This window comes from Tamandua tetradactyla, chromosome 2 (genome assembly GCF_023851605.1).
Source record: "Tamandua tetradactyla isolate mTamTet1 chromosome 2, mTamTet1.pri, whole genome shotgun sequence".
In the NCBI taxonomy this organism is placed as follows: domain Eukaryota; kingdom Metazoa; phylum Chordata; class Mammalia; order Pilosa; family Myrmecophagidae; genus Tamandua; species Tamandua tetradactyla.
In genome coordinates this window covers 187388649-187406866 of record NC_135328.1, presented here as the reverse complement: position 1 = coordinate 187406866, position 18218 = coordinate 187388649, and the positions used below count along the sequence as shown (strand labels likewise).

General features: G+C 39.2%; 1 protein-coding gene across 1 annotated transcript in view; it reads right to left on the bottom strand.

Moving 5' to 3' along the window:
* Positions 1-18218, bottom strand: part of INPP5B (inositol polyphosphate-5-phosphatase B) — a 53090-nt gene that overhangs the window by 23305 nt on the left and 11567 nt on the right.

Sequence of the window (18218 nt, the reverse complement as noted above, 5' to 3'; positions counted from 1 at the left end):
AAAAGGCAAGGGTCAGAGAACTAAAATTGGAAAGGGTCTAAATGCTCTAGGGAATGAGAAACTTTTGTCCCAACAAATTCTCTTGAAAACCAAAATGCCTGAAGGCTCCCAAAAAGAAATATTTGGGGTAAGGTTTTAAACCAAGATAAACTTGAAAAAGAAAATTAACCTGCCAATAGTTTTTCTGCTCCTTAAAAGCCAATCTCTAGTCAACAGGGAATAGCATGAAAAGGCCACAGAGTGGTCCTCCAATACATCAGTCACAGGCAGGACCACCGGAGGCATGAAATGCCACTAAAAAAATTTGCACTGAAGAATATTACTAAACGTGGGCTTTTCAACCATGCATTCACACGAACCAGAAAAAAAAAAACAAACCAGTTTTGGAACTGAAAAGATAAAATCATCCAAAACACGAAAATTGCATTTCAGCCTCTAATCACCAAGGCCTCTCAATTTTATTTCCTAAATGCCTCTCAAATCAATATATTCCTATCCCAGGGTCACTGTAGTCATCCAGGTTATCAACACCTCCATTGAACGACTGCAAAAGCCTCAACTAGTCTCCATTTCTCACCCCAATCTACTCACAATCCAATCTCTACACTGGCTAGAGGATCTTTGAAAAAGTAAACCTGATTACATCGCTTAAAACCTTTTAAAAGCTCCCCACTGTGAGAAACCCAAACCCCTTAAGATATCAGTGGAGGCTTCTTCTCAGTGAGTATCTTGCCCACCTGTCCAGCCACCACAGTCTTCTTGGCCCTTGCATCCTTGGACGCCATGCTCTAAGCATAAAGTTATTGCAGTTATATAAAGATCCTATTAGAAACCAACTTCACTCTTTCTCATCTGCTTTACACAGTAACTCCTGCTAATCCAGTAGAACAGAGGCCTGCAAACATTTTCTGTAAAGGGCCAGATAGTAAATATTTTAGGCTTTGCAGGTCACATGGTGTCTGCAGTAATGATTCTGCTATCTGCTATTACTGTGAAAGAAGCTATAAGCGTGGCTGTGTTCCAATACAATTTTATTTAGGGTGGCTGAAATTTGAATTTCATATGCTTTTTGCATATGAATGATCCCAAAATATTATTCTCTTTTGATTCTCAGCTTGCAAACCATACAAAAACAGGTGAAGGACTGGATTTGGCCCACTGACTAGTTAACCAGCCCCTGCTGCAGACCATATCGTAAAGGTCACTCTTTCCAAGAAGCCCTCTCTGACCTTGCCTTGACTGGTCAAATTCTTGACATGATGTTCCACAGCCCCCTGTACTGCCCCATCATACAGACTTGATCGCTGTATATTGTAACTGTTTGTCTCCCCAGTCAGACTATAAGCTCATTAAGGAAAGAATTACATCTGATTTATTCAGCATGGCATCCCCATCATCCAGCATATTACCCAGCCCATTATAAGTGGTTCAATCACTCAATCATTCAATAGAAAATACTGGATGAAGGAACAAGTGAACCTAAATCCCTTATGTACATTATAAATACATAACATCCTAGTTTAAGTATATAGCATTCTTTCAGAATGTTTTGGGTAATCTTTCCATTGTCTTCAACATACAACAACAGTAGACAAGGACAATTAGAATAGGTTGTTTATAGAGTTCTACAACCTCTTGACTAGTTAGTTATATTCAAGAAACCAAAACCCCAACTAGAGTCCACTTCCCCTGCTTTACTCCCACTGAGCTTAAAGCTTAGAGAACTACGGAATTTGAGATAGTGAAAGGTGTCTAGGACATCCATTGGATTGGAAAGAAATTTTAAAAATTGACAATACCAACTGTTGCCAAGAATGTAATATAACAGTAACTTTCCTTCATTATCACTAAGAATGTAAAATGGTACAGCCACTTTGGGTGACATTTTGACTTCTTACAAAGCTAAACATAATACTATGTTATAAGATTCAGCAATCAAGCTCTTAGGTATTTTTTATTTGAAAATTAATTCCCATACAAAAACCTGTACACAAATATTTATAGCAACTTTAGTCATAATCATCAAAAACTAGAAGCAACCAAGATGTCTCCCCATAGATGAATGGGTAAACAAGCTACATCCATACATCCATGCGATGGCATATTTAGTGATAAAAAGTTATGCACTATCAAGCCACAAAAAGATATGCATGAATTTGAATTGCATATTGCTAAGTGCTAAGTGCATAATGCTAAGCATTCCTGTCTGAAAATGCTACATATGTTATGATTCCAATTATATAATGCTCCGGAAAAAGCAAAACTATAGAGATGGTAAACTGATTAGTGGATGCCAGGGGTTTGGAAGGGGCTGGGGTTTGAATAGGGGAAGCACGGGGATTTTTAGGGCCATGAAACTATTCTGTATGAAATTGTAAAGGTGGAAATATGACACTATGCATTTATCAAAACCCATAAAACTTTATAGCACCAAGAGTGAACCTTAATATATGCAAATTTAAAAACAAATCATTTAGGAGATCAGGAGATCCCGGGATGGAATGCAGAATGTGACAAAAGAATCTAACTATAATATAAACGTATAAAGTAACCTATTGAAGGGGTAAAGGGTAAGTGCTGACTTAAGTAACTTTGGAAATGAGTGGAGACTTACTCCTAAAGGCAAAAAGAACTGTACATAAGTACTTGTTTCCCATGGGGGTATAGGTTAACAATTCTAAAACCATGATACATGGAATTGAACAATTAAGTACATGGATGGTAAATGGTAAGAGCCAGTTTTCTCACTATTAGAGTGGGAGGTTATGGTCATTCCCTGAATCTTCAGGTATTTATGTAACCCCTGAAACTCTGATTTAGAGCACTGAAACTGTGAAAGTCAACATGGCCCCATACAGCAACTGTTTAAAAAGCTGAAAAAGTGATCAGATTTTATTAGAGATATAAATGAAGCTGATCTGGAAAGAACGAAAGTAAATCAGAATTCAGGGTAAAGGACGACGATATGGCCCATATTTTAAAACTTCAACTTCTTTGTTTGAGACCAAAGAGAGAGATGTTTATTTGGTGCAAAATTTATATTTTGGGTAGTGTATTATCTAATTTAACTTGTATGGTCAGTTTCGTTGAACACCATAAGTACATGGAATCTTGAATAGGGTGTGAGATTTTGTTGGTTTGTACAGGTTAGTGTGATGCCCAGATACATCCCAGAGTAATTTGGGTAGAGAATAAAAAAGTATTTGCAAAGTCCCCTTAGGGGACTCAGGAGAAAGGAGGAAATATTCAACTTCCCCATCTGGGGAATTCCTGATATTTTCGCAAGCAGTGAGGACAACCAATTCAATAGGCTGAGCCCTCAATCTTGGGGTTCGCCCCTTTGAAACTTATTCCTGCAAAGGAGAAGCTAAGTATATATATAATTATGCCTAAGAGTCACCCCCCAGAGAATCTCTTTTGTTGCTTAGATGTGGCCTCTCTCTAAGCCAATTCAGCAGGTGAACTCACTGCCTCCCTATGTGGGACATGACTCCCAGGGGTGTAAATCTCCCTCCAACATAGGATAGGACTTCTGGGATGACTGGAACCTGGCATTATGGGATTGAGAAAGCCTTCTTGACCAAAAAGGAGATGAGAGATGAGACAAAATGAAGTTTCAGTGGTTGAGAGATTTCAGAGTTGAGAAGTTATCCTGGAGGTTATTCTTGTGTATTATACAGATAACCCTTTTTAGCTTATGGTATACTGGAGTGGCTAGAGAGAAGTACCTGAAACTGTTGAACTGTATTCCAGTAGCCTTGGTTCTTGAAGATGATTGCATAACTATGTAGCTTTTACTATATGACTGTGTGATTGTGAAAACCTTGTGTCTGATGCTCCTTTTATCCAGGGTATGGAAACATGAGTAAAAAAAATAAGGATAAAAAATAAATAATAGGGGGGACAAAGTATAAAAAAATTGGATAGACTGAAATACTAGTAGACAATGAGAGGGAGGGGAGGGTATCTTTTTTTCTTTTTATTTCTTTTTCTGGAGGGATGCAGATGTTCTAAAAATGATCATGGTGATGAATACCCGTGATGATACTATGAGCCACTGATTGTATATTATGGATGCACTGTATGTGTGTAAAGATTTCTCAATAAAAATATTTTTTTTTAAAGGCAAAAAAAGAGTAGGAGGTTACAGATCAGCAAGGAGAGGAGGCTGGGATGTTCTGTGTAGCAAAGGATTAGAGTTACAGACATCACAAGCAACTCATGTTTATCTTAAGATTAAAACAGATGATAACATAAAGAAATATTTATAGATATGTTTCTATACGTGAGTTAGTACACACATATATTTCCTTGATCTGGAACTTGGGAGGGACAGTAGCAATGACCACACCTCATGCCCAGATGCTGGTTTATAATATCCCATTCTCCAGGAAAAGGAACCAGGGTACCTTGGAGATATACTTGATTCTAGGACTGAGGCAGGAAATATACAAGATGAGCCTGGAACATTATATAGTATCAAAAAGTAAGGAAGTTCTAAAAACAAAAACAAACAACCCCACAATAATGGAGGAATGTAAAAGGGACAAAAGACCCAACTGAAAGAACTCCTAGTGATGAAAACTGGAACAATTTGAACAATTGTTCAACGGGAAAAAAAGTAGAGTTGGACTATTTCTCAAAGTATAAAATAAATATCCATGAGTCCATACTGATATAAAGCAATGAGTGAATAAATAAACGGAGGAGCAGGGACAAATCTCCCATGCAGAAAAATTCCAAATAATGTAATTTGAAATTCTTTCCTCAATTGGGTAGAAAATAACTCATCCTTAAGGGTGAGCTATACATAGTGACTTCTTTCCAAAGAGTACAGAAAAGAGGGGAATAAAGAATAACTTTTCAGTGGAGAAACCTAACAAGCACTACCTCAGCCAGTGAAAAAGGTCACTACCTACTGTGGTGAGTCATGCTGATAGTACCTACCTCATAAGATGTGATGAAAATGACACTTGACCCCTGTGGTCTTCCTCAAAAACCTATAATTCCAATCTAATCATGAGAAAAACATCAAACAAACCCAAACTGAGGGTCATGATACAAAATACCTGACCAGTGCTTCTCAGATGTATCAAGGTCATTAAAACAAGGAAAGTCTGAGAAACAGTAACAACAAAGAACAGCCTAAGGAGACATAATGACTAAATGTAATACATGTCCTAAATGGAATCCTGGAACAGGAAAAAGGACATTAAATAAAAGCTAAGAGCAGCTAGAAGTAAAAACCTAAAACTGTGGAATTGTAACCCATGTCAAACTCTGAAATATGTTCTACAACTAATTGTGGAGCTATGCTTTGAAATTTATTGCTTTTTTGTATATATGTTATTTTTCACAAAAAAAAGAAGGAAAAAAAGTCGATTGTGATGATAAAAAATATTTAAGCCCTCTAGCCTCCTATATACTGGAGCAGCTAGAAGGAAAAATCTGAGAGGATCATATGGTGGCCCATGACAAACTCTGGGATCTGTCCTGTAACTACTTGTTGAAGAGTGCTTTGAAAACTACTGCTTTTTTTATTTCTTTGCCTTGCATATATGTTATACTGTACAATAAAAAAGTTAAAAAAAAAAAACTAAAGAAATGTGAATAAAGTATGGGCTTTAGTTAATAATATATTGATATTGATTGGTTCATTAATTGTGACAAATGTGTCATATTAATTATAATATGTTAATAACAGTGTCAACTAGGTTTGGAAAATTGGGAAACTCATGCATGCTTGTCACAATTTTTCTGTACATCTAAAACTGCTATAAAATTTAAAGTTTAATTTTTCTTTTAAGTGTACTAGCAACTGAAATCAAAACTCCTTGAAAGGCTTATCTAGTCTGTCTCAGTTCCCGTTCTCTTCTCACTCCTCAGCACTGAGCTTTTATCTCTACTCCCCAGCAATTGTTCTCCCAAAGGTTACTGATAATATTCAAGTTGCCAAATCCCATGGTCAATTCTGTCTTCAGTTAAATTGCCCTCTTTGGCAGTACCAGATAGATGCCTCCTTGGGTAAACACTTTCTTCCCTTGGCTTCCCTGACAGCTCTCTCCACAGTAGTCCTTGAAGACTCCTGCTCTCCATCCCCTTATTCCCACCCCCTTTACATAGGACCTGTTCCCTAGCTGTACTATTTTTCTTCTAGGTTAGCTCATTTAGCCTCAGGGTTTAACCTACAATGCTGATCACTTCCAAATTACATTTCTGGCCTGGACTTATCATCACCTGAGCTCTAGAGTCGATCCTGCTTTTCCCCTTAGTCTTTATCTCAGCAGATGGCAGCAGCATTTAATCAAATGCTCAGAATAAAAACCTAGGACTCATTAGTGACTTCTCTCTGTCCCCCTCAGACACCACACTTAATTCACCAGCAATACCAGCACGTTCTACCTTCAAAAATATACACAGAGGGTGGTGCAATGGTGGCTCAGTGGCAGAATTCTCACCTGCCATGCCAGAGACCCAGGTTCAATTGCTGGAGTCTGCCCACGCAAAAAAATAATAATAATAATAATATATGTGTGTATACACACACACATACACACATACACACACAGAACCTGACTGCTTCTTACCACCTCCAGCACTAATCATTTCAGAGAAGTGACCATCAGTTGTCACCAAGACTACGACAGCAGCCTCCTATTTCTGTACTTCCATTCTTAGGCTCCTATAGTCAGTGTGCCGGTTTAAAAGGATGTATGTACCCTAGAAAAGACATGTTTTTTTAAAAAAAAGATGTTTTAATCCTGATCCAATTTTGTAAAGGCAGCCGTTTCTTCTAATCCTGACTATTCAGTACTGCATGTTTGAAACTTTAATTAGATGATCTCTCCGGAGATGTGTCTCAATCAAGAGTGGTTGTTAAACAGAATTAGGTGGGTCGTGATAACTTTACTGGAATCCTATAAAAGAGGAAATTTGGGAGAAAGAAAGAGATTCTGAGAGCACAGAATAACATAGCTATGAGAAGCAGAGAGTCCACCAGCCAGCGGCCTTTGGAGATGAAGAAAGAAAATGCCTCCTGAGGAGCTTCATGAAACAGGGAGCCAGGAGAGAAAGCTAGCCTTCATCGGCCTTCTTGAACCAAGGTATCTTTCCCTGGATGCCTTAGATTGGACACTTCTATAGACTTGCTTTAATTGGGACATTTCCATGGCCTAAAAACTGTTGACTTGCAACTTATTAAATTCCCCTTTTTAAAAGCCATTCTGTTTCTGGTATATTGCATTTCAGCAGCTAGCAAACTGGAACAGTCAGTTTTTCATATAGCGGCCAGAATTAACTTTAGAGGGAAAAAAAAGTTCATTAGATGAAGTAACTACTCTGCTTAAAATTTGCAGATAGCTTCCTATCATACTCAGAATAATATCCAACCCCCTGAACAGAATTTATAAGGCTCTACCTAATCTGGCCTCCCATGCCTTTCTGACTTCATCCACCTTGCTCCACTTCTCTCGGTCTGATCTTGCCACACTTACTTCCTTTCTTGCTGTTTTTGGAGCATGTCAAGCTAATTCCCAATTCAGAGTCTGAACTTGCCAGACCTTCCGCCTGGAATGCCCTTCCTCTAGATGTCCACACTGCTCACTCCTTCATTTCATTCAGGTACAGCTCAAATGTCCCTCCTCAGAGAAGCTCATCTTAAAATAATGACGGCCCCCACCACCGTGCAGCACTCTATCCCCTTACTCCAGAGGTTCCTTCTTGGGCCACAGTCCCTTGACTGTCTCAATAATTTTTTTCCAAGGTGTCTATCAGCCAAAAGAAATACCTAATGGTTCTAAGTAGTTAGGGCCAAAAAACTTAATAAATGTTACGTTATAAGAAACTTAATACAATTTGACAAAAATAATAAATAGAAAAAATATTTTTATTTCTTCTTAAATAACCACAACTACTTACTAATAAGATAGGTGTGCCTGTTGGGCACCGCACAAATTTCTCAGTCCTTGGAATCAGACTGGATTCAACCACACTCACTACCTGTTTCACAGTGATTTTTGCATGGTACCTGTATTGAATTATGGCAACCACCAAAAACCCAGTTTCACAAAAATATGATGCCATCAAAGGGAGGTAGCATCATCTGATGTTGAAATTGAATTACTTCAAATTACAAGTTTGCTCAATGTCAAAAGATGTCAAGTATCTCTGGGTTTATCTTGAGAATTTTCAGTATCCCAGCATCTGTGTGAGGGACAGAGCCCCAGGGTGCTTCAGTACACAGTTTGAGAACCAGTCTTACTTCTTTTATTTTTCTCTTAGCATTACTACCAGTTGACATTAAAATTTACATTTATTCATCCATTTACTGGATGCCACTTCCTGTAAAATGTAAGCTCCATGAGGCAAGGACTTTGTCTTCTTTATGCTATATCTGGATGTAGACTGGCACCTGGTATACCATAGATCCTCAATGTGTTGAATGTATGAAAGAATCAGGAAACTTAAATTGAAATCCAGCTCGGCCAGAATCTTCCCGTGTGACTTGAGAAGTTACTTCCTCTCTTTGGGCATTGGTTTCCTCATCTATAAGATGGAGACTTTAATATAAATATGCCATAGGGCATTTATAATATGCAACAGTACTTGCAATTTTCAAACCAAGGAATTAGGAATAAGTGCTTAGTTTCTGCATGGCAGTGCTTCCTGAGGGCTCCCTCAGGGTTTTGTTTCTGAGGGTACTTCGTCCTAACAGCCAGTCTGGAAAGGACACCTCCTAGGGACAACTGGTTTGTCCCTGTGGATTCAGTTTACCCCCATGGGTGGGGAGTAACTCACGTTTTGTCAACTCTTTCACACTGTACCTCTCTCTAGACTTAGTCCGGCAAGGACTGGAACTTCATGACTCTCTCTGTATGGAAACTTTAAGGCATGATTTTGGGGAATTCCAGCCACAGGCCAGTCTTCTTGGAATCTCTTCTCTCCAAAACTCTGGTCCGAAGCTAGTTGTCAGCAGCTTCCTTACCATCACACAGCGCCACGGTTCCCTCTCTGGCCACAGCTTCCTGTCCTTTCTCCCCTCCTGTTTCCTACTACCATTTAGCTCTTCAGACAGCCTCAGACCTCAAGTTCTTCGTCACCCAATAAAACAGGTAACATCTGAGATTTTTTCTTTTCTTCCCACGTTCAGTCATCAAACCCTGTAAGTTCTCTCTCCTATGGACATTTATACCTGATCCTCTTCTCTATCCCCACTGCTGTCCTTTAACACTTGTGAAAAGTTTATTTAAGGATTTCCCTGCCTTCATTCTCACCCCTCTCCAATATATTCTGCCAACATCTAAAAAAATATCACCAACTTGAGCAGGTCACTCTTTTGCGTTAAATCCCTCAAAAACTTTCATGTGCTACATACAAAGCCCTTTATAATGGCCCCATCCTCCATCCCCTCCCCTCTCCACCCTCTCCTCCCTTAGCACCCACTCCAACACACCTAATCACACCCCAATCCCACCTACACGTGGTGAACTTCAACTTATCCTCAACTCAGGAGCCATCTTCTTCAAAAAGACTTCTCTGGCTCCCTGCATATGGTCTCACACACCCAGTGCTTCTTCTATCAAGGCATTTATCATAATGGAAATGTAACTGGATTTAACTGTGTCCTTATCTGTCTTACCTCTTTAGCTAGACCACAGACTTCTTGGGAGCAGGGACTGAGGTGTTTTGTTTTGTTTTTTCCCTGTGTCCCAGACAAACCACAGTATATGGAACATGCCAGGTAGCTCAGTAAACATGTACTGGACAAACAGCCCCAGTGTAGAGATTAAGCTCATTGTGATTTCTGGTGAGTTCCTGTTGACCACCTTTCACACTTACAATTAAAACTATTTCTCAGTAAGAGCCTCATAGGTCAACTATAGCAACAACTGCAGCATGAGCTGGACGCGTGAAAACGCAGAAATATTCTATTTTTCTTGTGAATTTTGTGCATCACCCATCTTACAGAACCCAAACCCCTCTCACAAGCCTCAGCAAGCAGACAACGTTGACCTTTGAGGCTTCTTCTCCCCTAGCCCAAGCTGCAGGTTAGCTTAACACTGATCCATAATCCTTTCTCTGAACCCATGGATCCAAATGTATTTTAGAATTCAGAATTTGGGGGATTTAGGGAAGGGCGATGGTGGCTCAGTGGCAGAATTCTGGCCTGCCATGCCGGAGACCCAGATTCGATTCCTGGAGCCTGCCCATGACAAAAAAAAAAGAATTTGGGGGATTTTACAAAGATAATATATTACCTATGCTACATATTATATAACCCCACCAGCAGAGTCTGAGGCAACATCCAACAAACACTTTAATACTGTCCCAGTAGAAATTATGAATGACACTGAGATAAATAATGCCTATAAACAGTCTCCTTTTTTCAAGCAAGTTTTACTGCCAATGAGCTTGAACCAAACTGACAAATAATTTTTCAGTCTTCAGAGCTTTTAGGACTTCAAAACTGCTCATAAGGAATTGAGGTCAGTAGTTAATAGCATGGCCTAACATCTATATGTATTAAAAAGAACTAGAGGGCGGGCCACAGTGGCTCAGCAGGCAGAGTTCTCACCTGCCATGCTGGAGACCTGTGTTTGATTCCTGATGCCTGCCCATGTCAAAAAAATAAAAGAGCTAGAGTACGTATCTAGGTATATATATACCACATGTTCAGAAATATATATTTATCTTTCTATAGACACACATATAGATATATACATAGAAGAGTCTGGAAGAGCACACACCAAAATGTTGACCAAAGTCATTTCTCAGTGGTAGGATTTCTTTTTCTTTTTGCTTATATGTACTTTCAAAGTTAGTAATAGCTTTTTGTACAGTTAAAATATGTACATATATTAAGTGCACAGGCTTTGGAGTCAAAGACTTAAGCTCCATTTCTGGCCCTGCCACTTATTAACTATGCGACCTTGATTGAATTATCTAACTTCTCTAAGCCTCTGCTTCCTCAACTGAACAGAGATAACAGTGTGGGCCTTATATACAGTATAGCTGCTGTCTTCTTTTCCCACGGTTAACTAGAGGCTATATTCTTCACTGTACAGCCTAAAGGTACTCTAGAGACGATACCGCACCTGCTGGTCCAGATCTACAAAACAAATATAAAGGTAAGTCCTCAATTTCAGTTTCTAATAGCCTGGTCTACCTCCGACTTGGGGTCGGAGCTTTTTATAAAACATGGTTTCCAACAAGGAAAAGAGTACATTCAAATCAAAATGCAGGTAGCTCCTTTCTTTTGAGAACTGTCCAAGAGGCCACAGCATCATTCCTTAATTAACTTCTCCTCCTGTCTCCTCTTCCTTTAGGCCCTCTAGTTACGCGCAGGTACTCCCCAAGATCTAGACCAGTGCTGCCCAACAGAACTTTCTGTGATGATGGAAATGTTCCATAACTGCACTGCCCAACATGGTAGCCACTAGCCACACATGAACATTCAAAGTATGGCCACAGCAAATGAGAAACTGAAAATTTTTATTTTAGCTAATGTGAATTTAAATAACTTTATATGGTCAGTGGCTACTGTATTGGCCAGGGCAGATCTAAATCTCTCTGCTACAAGGAAAACATCAGTCATTACAATCAATTTGAAACAGAGCTGTCCAGCTCTGTCTGAACTCAGACCCTCCAGTACCTATTGGGCAATTCCACAGGACATTTTGCATGCAGACAGGTCCCAGGTAAGACTGTGGTTTGACCTCTGGCCCTTTTCCTTAGCACTCCCTTCTGTCACCAGCAGCATTATTCTCTCCATCAGCCAGGCTTGAAGTCCTAACATCCACTCACCCCTCTTCTTGTGCCTCCAAAGCCAGCCAGTCATTAGGTTCTTCATTCATCAACGCCTCACTTACTACTTCAGGAGCCTCCTAGGCAATCTTCCCACTTCTCCTTACTCAATTTAGTCTTTCAACTTGTCAAGATTAAACTCTTATTTCATCTCTCCCTGCTCTAAAACTTTCAGTATTACACCACCGCCTGCAGGTTAAGTTCTAAACTGGTTAAACTGGCACTTTGCAAACTGGCCCTCTCTGGCTCACCAATCCACCAGCCAAAGGCAGTCCAATCTAAACAGACAGGTTCTCACTCATGCTACCCTCATTCCTGCCTCCTAGTTTCTGGCCACCTCTGCTTTAAAGCCTATCCTCAAGCCTGCCCTCCTTCATGAAGTCTTCCCCAAACACACTAGTCCTTACTAGTCATTTCTCTAAATTCTCAGGGCCTTATTGACTATAATAACATGTTTGGCACTTAAAAAGATATTATCAGTGTTTTGGAAAAAGCCTGGACTTTGGAGTAAAATAGTCATGGCTATTTTATTGGCTCCATTCATTAACAGATATGAAACTTTAAGCAAATTACTTAATTTGTTTCCTCGGTTGTAAAATGAGAGTAACATCAGCAAATTTTCAGAGAAGTAAAAAGGATAAATGAATGAAATATATATGGGTCATGCCTAGCACCATGCCTAGTGTTGAGGATTGAATCATGTCACCCATAAAGATATGTTCAAGTTCTAATCCGTGTTACTGTTGGTGTGAAACCATTTGTAAATACAACCCTTTGAAGATATATTATCAGTTAAACTGTGGACTCATTTGTGAGCAGGATCTACTAAGATCCTATTTAGGTAAAGCCAAACAGAATCTTGTTTCCAGAGGCCTTATAAAAAATCCTGAAGTCAGAAGAAACCAGAAGATCAGACATAAGGAGAGAGATTGCTATGTTTCTAGAGGCAGAGATGCAACTTAAGGAACCCCAAGGATTATAACAAACCAGCACCAGAATGCTATAGACTTGGGAGCAAAAGCATGACCTTGCTGATGTCTTGATTTTGGACTTCCATCCTCTGAAACCATGAGCTAATACATGCTTATTTAAGCCAACCCATTGTGGGGAATTTGTCATAGCAGCCCTGGCAAACTAAGACACCTACTATACAGCAGACACTCAGTAACTTTTACCATTTTCCTCTTCCACTCCTAATCCCCAACTGCTTTGATAATAATGACCACCATTATTGAGGACCTACTTATAGCTAGGTATTGTGCTAAGTGCTTCATGTATTATTTCTGATCAATTATTGGCCTCATTTTACAAATAAGGATATTGAGGACCAAAATAGATAGCAGACATATCAAATGACATAGAAAATAATGCAGTAAAATGGCATAGAGCCAGGAAATGGTGCCATTGACAACAGCTTGATTCCAAAGCCCCACAGCCTCCTCTTTTGCAAACATGAACACATCTTCAATGAGACTAAACTCTGAGGGGTAAGTACAGAATGAAGAGAAGGGCTAAGTCTGTTTGGACAACAAAACAAAGTAGCATCATGATCTCTACAGGATGTGTGGGTGTGTGGCTGTCACTACTGGGTGGAGATTGTGGCCTGTCCTTCCTTAGCATCTACTAGACAGATCTAAGAGGATTTCATACGTCCCCAGTCACTGGCCTTCGCATTCCATTTCTAGCACACTAGAAGAACTTGTAAAACCACGTGAGCAAAATACCTGCAAACCATGTACTCCAAAATACCTGAAAGCTAAAACTGGGTTAGTGTGATGCTGCTGATGACACCAAGCTGTGCATGTACCATAAGAGAGCCCTGTCCCATACTTTCTCAGGACAGCACATAGCAGCGGAATATATTAACTTCATGGGGAGATAAACAGATCCAGATCCAACTAATTGGAACCCAAGTCAGTCTGTGTTAATGATGATAAAAATAGTAATAGTATCATCAGTAATATTAATAGCAAATACTTGAGACTTACTGCATGCCACACACTGTTTTTTTTTTTGTTTGTTTTTTTGTAGTTGTTTTGGGGGGGTGCATGGGCCAGGTATTGAATCCAGGTCTTCCGCATAGCAGGTGAGCGGCCATGCACTGTTTTAATCATTTTACATACATTTAATCCTCACAGGTACTGAAGTAGGTGCTATTATTATCTCCATTTTAGAACAGGAAATAAACACAGAGAGGTTAAGTAACTTGTCTGAGAGTACAAAACACACAGGATTCAAATCCAGGAAGCCTGGGTCAAGAGTCTGTGCTCCTTGAGACTCAGCATCAAAGGACTGAGAAAAACCCTAGAATGAGCTGAGAATTAACATCAAGGGATTGAGAGAACCTTCTTGACCAAAAGGGGGAAGAGTAAAATGAGACAAAGTGTCAATGGCTGAGAGATTCCAAACAGAGTCGAGAGGTTATCCTGGAGGTTATTCTTACACATTAAGTAGATATCACCTTGTTGTTCAAGATGTAGTGGAGTGGCTGGAGGGAACTGCCTGAAAATGTAGAGCTGTGTTCCAGTAGCCATGTTTCTTGATGATGATTGAACAATGATATAGCTTTCACAATGAGACTCTGTGAATGTGAAAACCTTATGTCTGATGCTCGTTTTAGCTACTATATCAACAGAAGAGTAGAACATATGGAACAAAAATAAATAATAGGGGGAACAAATGTTAAAATACATTCAGTTTGAAATAGTGGTAAATGAAAGCGATGGGTAAGGGGTATGGTACGCATAGTTTTTTTTTCCTCTATTATCATTTTATTTCTTTTCCTGTTGTCCTTTTATTTCTTTTTCTAAATCGATGCAAATGTACTAAGAAATGATGAATATGCAACTATGTGATGATATTAAGAATTACTGATTGTATATGTAGAATGGAATGATATCTAAATGTTTTGTTTGTTAATTTTTTTTAACTAATAAAAAAAAAGTTTAAAAAAAAAAAAAAGAGTCTGTGCTCTTAACCAGTAAATTATATTACCTATCAGAAAACTGAAGTATTTGGAAAACATTTCTGGTAGAGGAATTTCAGCAAAGGTAGAGAGAAATGCATGGAATTATAATATGTTCAGAAATAAGTGGTAAAAAGCAGTAAAAATGAGTCATCTTGTTTGAGAAGCATGAGGAGACACAAGAGGAAAGCGATGGTGGTAGGGTTCAAGCCTTCGAATAAAACAGACGACCTGAGGTCCACATTCAACTCAGTCAGTGACCACTGGGGTGACCACAAGCACGTTACTTATCTCAATCTTCCCAACCGAAAAACGGAGATCTTCTTACAGAATTTTTGTGGCAGAGTGTAGGGACCACAGACCAACAGTAAGCACTTAAACGGTAACTGCTAATAATACTAGTTATAATAGTAATAAATCTAGGGCTGAATTGTAGGATGTGGAATGCCATGTAGAGTTTGGATTTTACTCAGTAGGCAAAGGAAAGCTAGGCATTTACCTACTACACAGTACACAGGGCAGAGAACTCAATTTATACTCAGTATAGTTAATGATCCCCCATAAAACAGGGCACCCAGCATCAAAAAGAATGGAAAAAGTCTATTTCTTCCATTTTAGCCTTGCCATCAACTCAAATAGTTTTACTTTCTTAAAAGTCAAATAGCCATGCTTAGTTTCCTTTTCTTTCTTTCTCTCTGTTTCCTTTTCTTTTCTGCATTTCCCACTAGCTCATGGTTTTAAAACAAAAAGTACTTGAGAAAGGGGGAAAATTCAGCTTCCCCAAGTTGAATTCTTGAAATTCTCACAAGCAGTGTGGACAACCAAAGCAATAGGCTGAGCCCCCAATCTTGGGGTTTGTTCACATGAAACTTAACCCCACAAAGGATAGGTCAAGTCTACTTAAAATTAGGCCTAAGAGTCACCCCTAAGAGAACCTCTTTTGTTGCTCAGATGTGGCCTCTCTCTCCAGCCAACACAACAAGCAAACTCACTGACCTCCCCGTCTACGTGGGACATGACTCCCAGGAGTGTCGACCTTCCTGGCAACGTGGGACAGAAATCCTAGAATGAACTGAGACTCAGTATCAAGGGCTTGAGAAAACTCCTAGAATGAGCTGAGACTCAGCATCAAGAGATTGAGGAAATCTTCTTGACCAAAAGGGGGAAGAGTGAAATGAGACAAAATAAAGTGTCAATGGCTGAGAGATTCCAAACAGAGTCGAGAGGTTATCCTGGAGATTATTCTTACACATTAAATAGATACCACCTTGTTAGTCAAGATGTGATGCAGAGGCTGGAGGGAAGTGCCTGAAAATGTGGAGCTGTGTCCCAGTAGCCATGTTTCTTGAAGATAATTGTATAATGATATAGCTTTCACAATATGACTGTGTGATTGTGAAACCCTTATGTCTGATGCTCCTTTTATCTACCTTATCAACAGACGAGTAAAACAAATGGAATAAAAATAAATAATGGGGGAACAAATGTTAAAATAAACTTAGATTGAAATACTAGTGATCAATGAAAGAGAGGGGTAAGGGTATGGTATGTATGAATTTTGTTCTGTCGTCTTTTTATTTCTTTTTCTGAATTGATGCAAATGTTCTAAGAAATGATCATGATAATGAACATGCAACTATGTGATATTGTGAATTACTGAGTATATATGTAGAACGGAATGATCATATGTTAAGAATGTTTGCGTCTCTTTGTTGACATATTTTTAAAATTAATTTTAAAAATTTTTAAAAAAGTACCATAGATTTCCTTGACATCTAAAATGGGCAGAGATAGCCGTAAAATAATCCTGTACACTGCAACCTTTGAGCTCTGGTCTAAAAAAAGTTTCTACCTTGTGAAATCCAATTTAGGTTAGCAAGGGTCAGTTTAGCCTTTAAGGAGGAAGACTACAGTGCAATTATGTTAAGGTAACAGATTAGTGTTGATAGGCTATTGGAGAGATGACTTGACTTTTTCCTCCAGTGGTCTGGTGATAAAGCTGAAAGAGAAGTGGGCAAGAGCAAACCAGGAAGATGGGGGAGAGGGGGCGGGAGGGGGAAGGTGGGGGAGGGGAAGTTAGAGCATACCCAAAGAGGAAGGGGTCATTAGTTCTTTGGTAGAAAATACTTTAGGCTATGAACCTTATGGGGCTCTACAATTTTGAATTGTCAACAATTCAAAGACAAACATTTTTTGAGCACCTACTGATGTGCATTAGGTTAACATTTGGGAGGGAGAGAGAATGCAAAATGCTAAGAACCGTGTTTGAGCTTATAGATATCTAGCTGAATGAGCAGCCAACAAAGAAATGAAAAAGTACAGAACCTGATGCAGAAATAATAAGCAGCCAAGTCTGAAGAGAAAATGAAGGTGAGCTAAATAAGCCTGGAGAGGGGGCTGGGCCGGGCTGGGCAGGGCTTGAATACTACACTAAGGATTCTGAACTTTATTCTATAGGCAGCCGGAGGGGTCCAACATTCCAAGATCCTACCCAAAATAGTAGGATATGATAAAAGTTATGAGATCCCCACAGGAAAGGGAGCCTTATGGTTAGGAACAGTTGTTAAGCAAACTCTTGTAATCGTTCAGGTGTTAATACCAACAGGAACTATGGGGGTTTTAAAATGTGGGCGGAGAGCAGAGGCACTACAGGAAAAGAATAGACAGAGTTTGGTTATCAGACATGAGCGGAGAGGAAAGAGACAAGGAAGACAGAAATTTTGAGTGATTGCATTATGAGAAAAGATACTGGAGGGAGGAAAAGTGTAAAGAAGATAATGAGTATGGGTCTTATTCGAAGAAACTCACCCTAAGATATGACCTGAAGAGAACGGTTAGTTTCTAACTCCCTGGGTGTAGGCATTTAAACTATCTAACTAGGTTTCCCAAATAAAAGAGCCCCTAAATAATCTGGTGCTCCTTAAATTCTGTATGACCTTTCAGGAAGCAGAGGGCAATCTCATTTTACAGATGGGAGAGAGGGAAGTCAAGAAACATGTCTAATATTGTACCAAGCAGCAATAATGAAAACAAAAAGAAATCCCCTTATCCACTTGCACATATACTTTGTTTAAATCTTCATCATCAGCATTCCAAGAAATAAAGCCTCTTCTAATTCATATTTGCTAGCTTCATTTCACATGTAAAGTCTACAAAATTGATGCAGCATATTTTAAGCAACAAAGGAAAACATGCAAGTCAGCTAGCTTCTATGGTCCAATGCCGTCTTTCCTCTATTAAATATTGATGCCTCTCTCTTCCTGAACATCCTCCCTGAGGATTTTTTTTGTGCAAAACTCTATTTCTGTTGGAATATTTGTGGGTCACCTCTATAGCTTCAGACTCTCACTGGAGAATTCCAAAAAAAAACCGTTTTCAGGGAAAAAAAAGTCTTCAGGGGCTTCTCTTGCACTAAAAACAAACACAAGGTTAAATGGGACAAAGAAGGAAA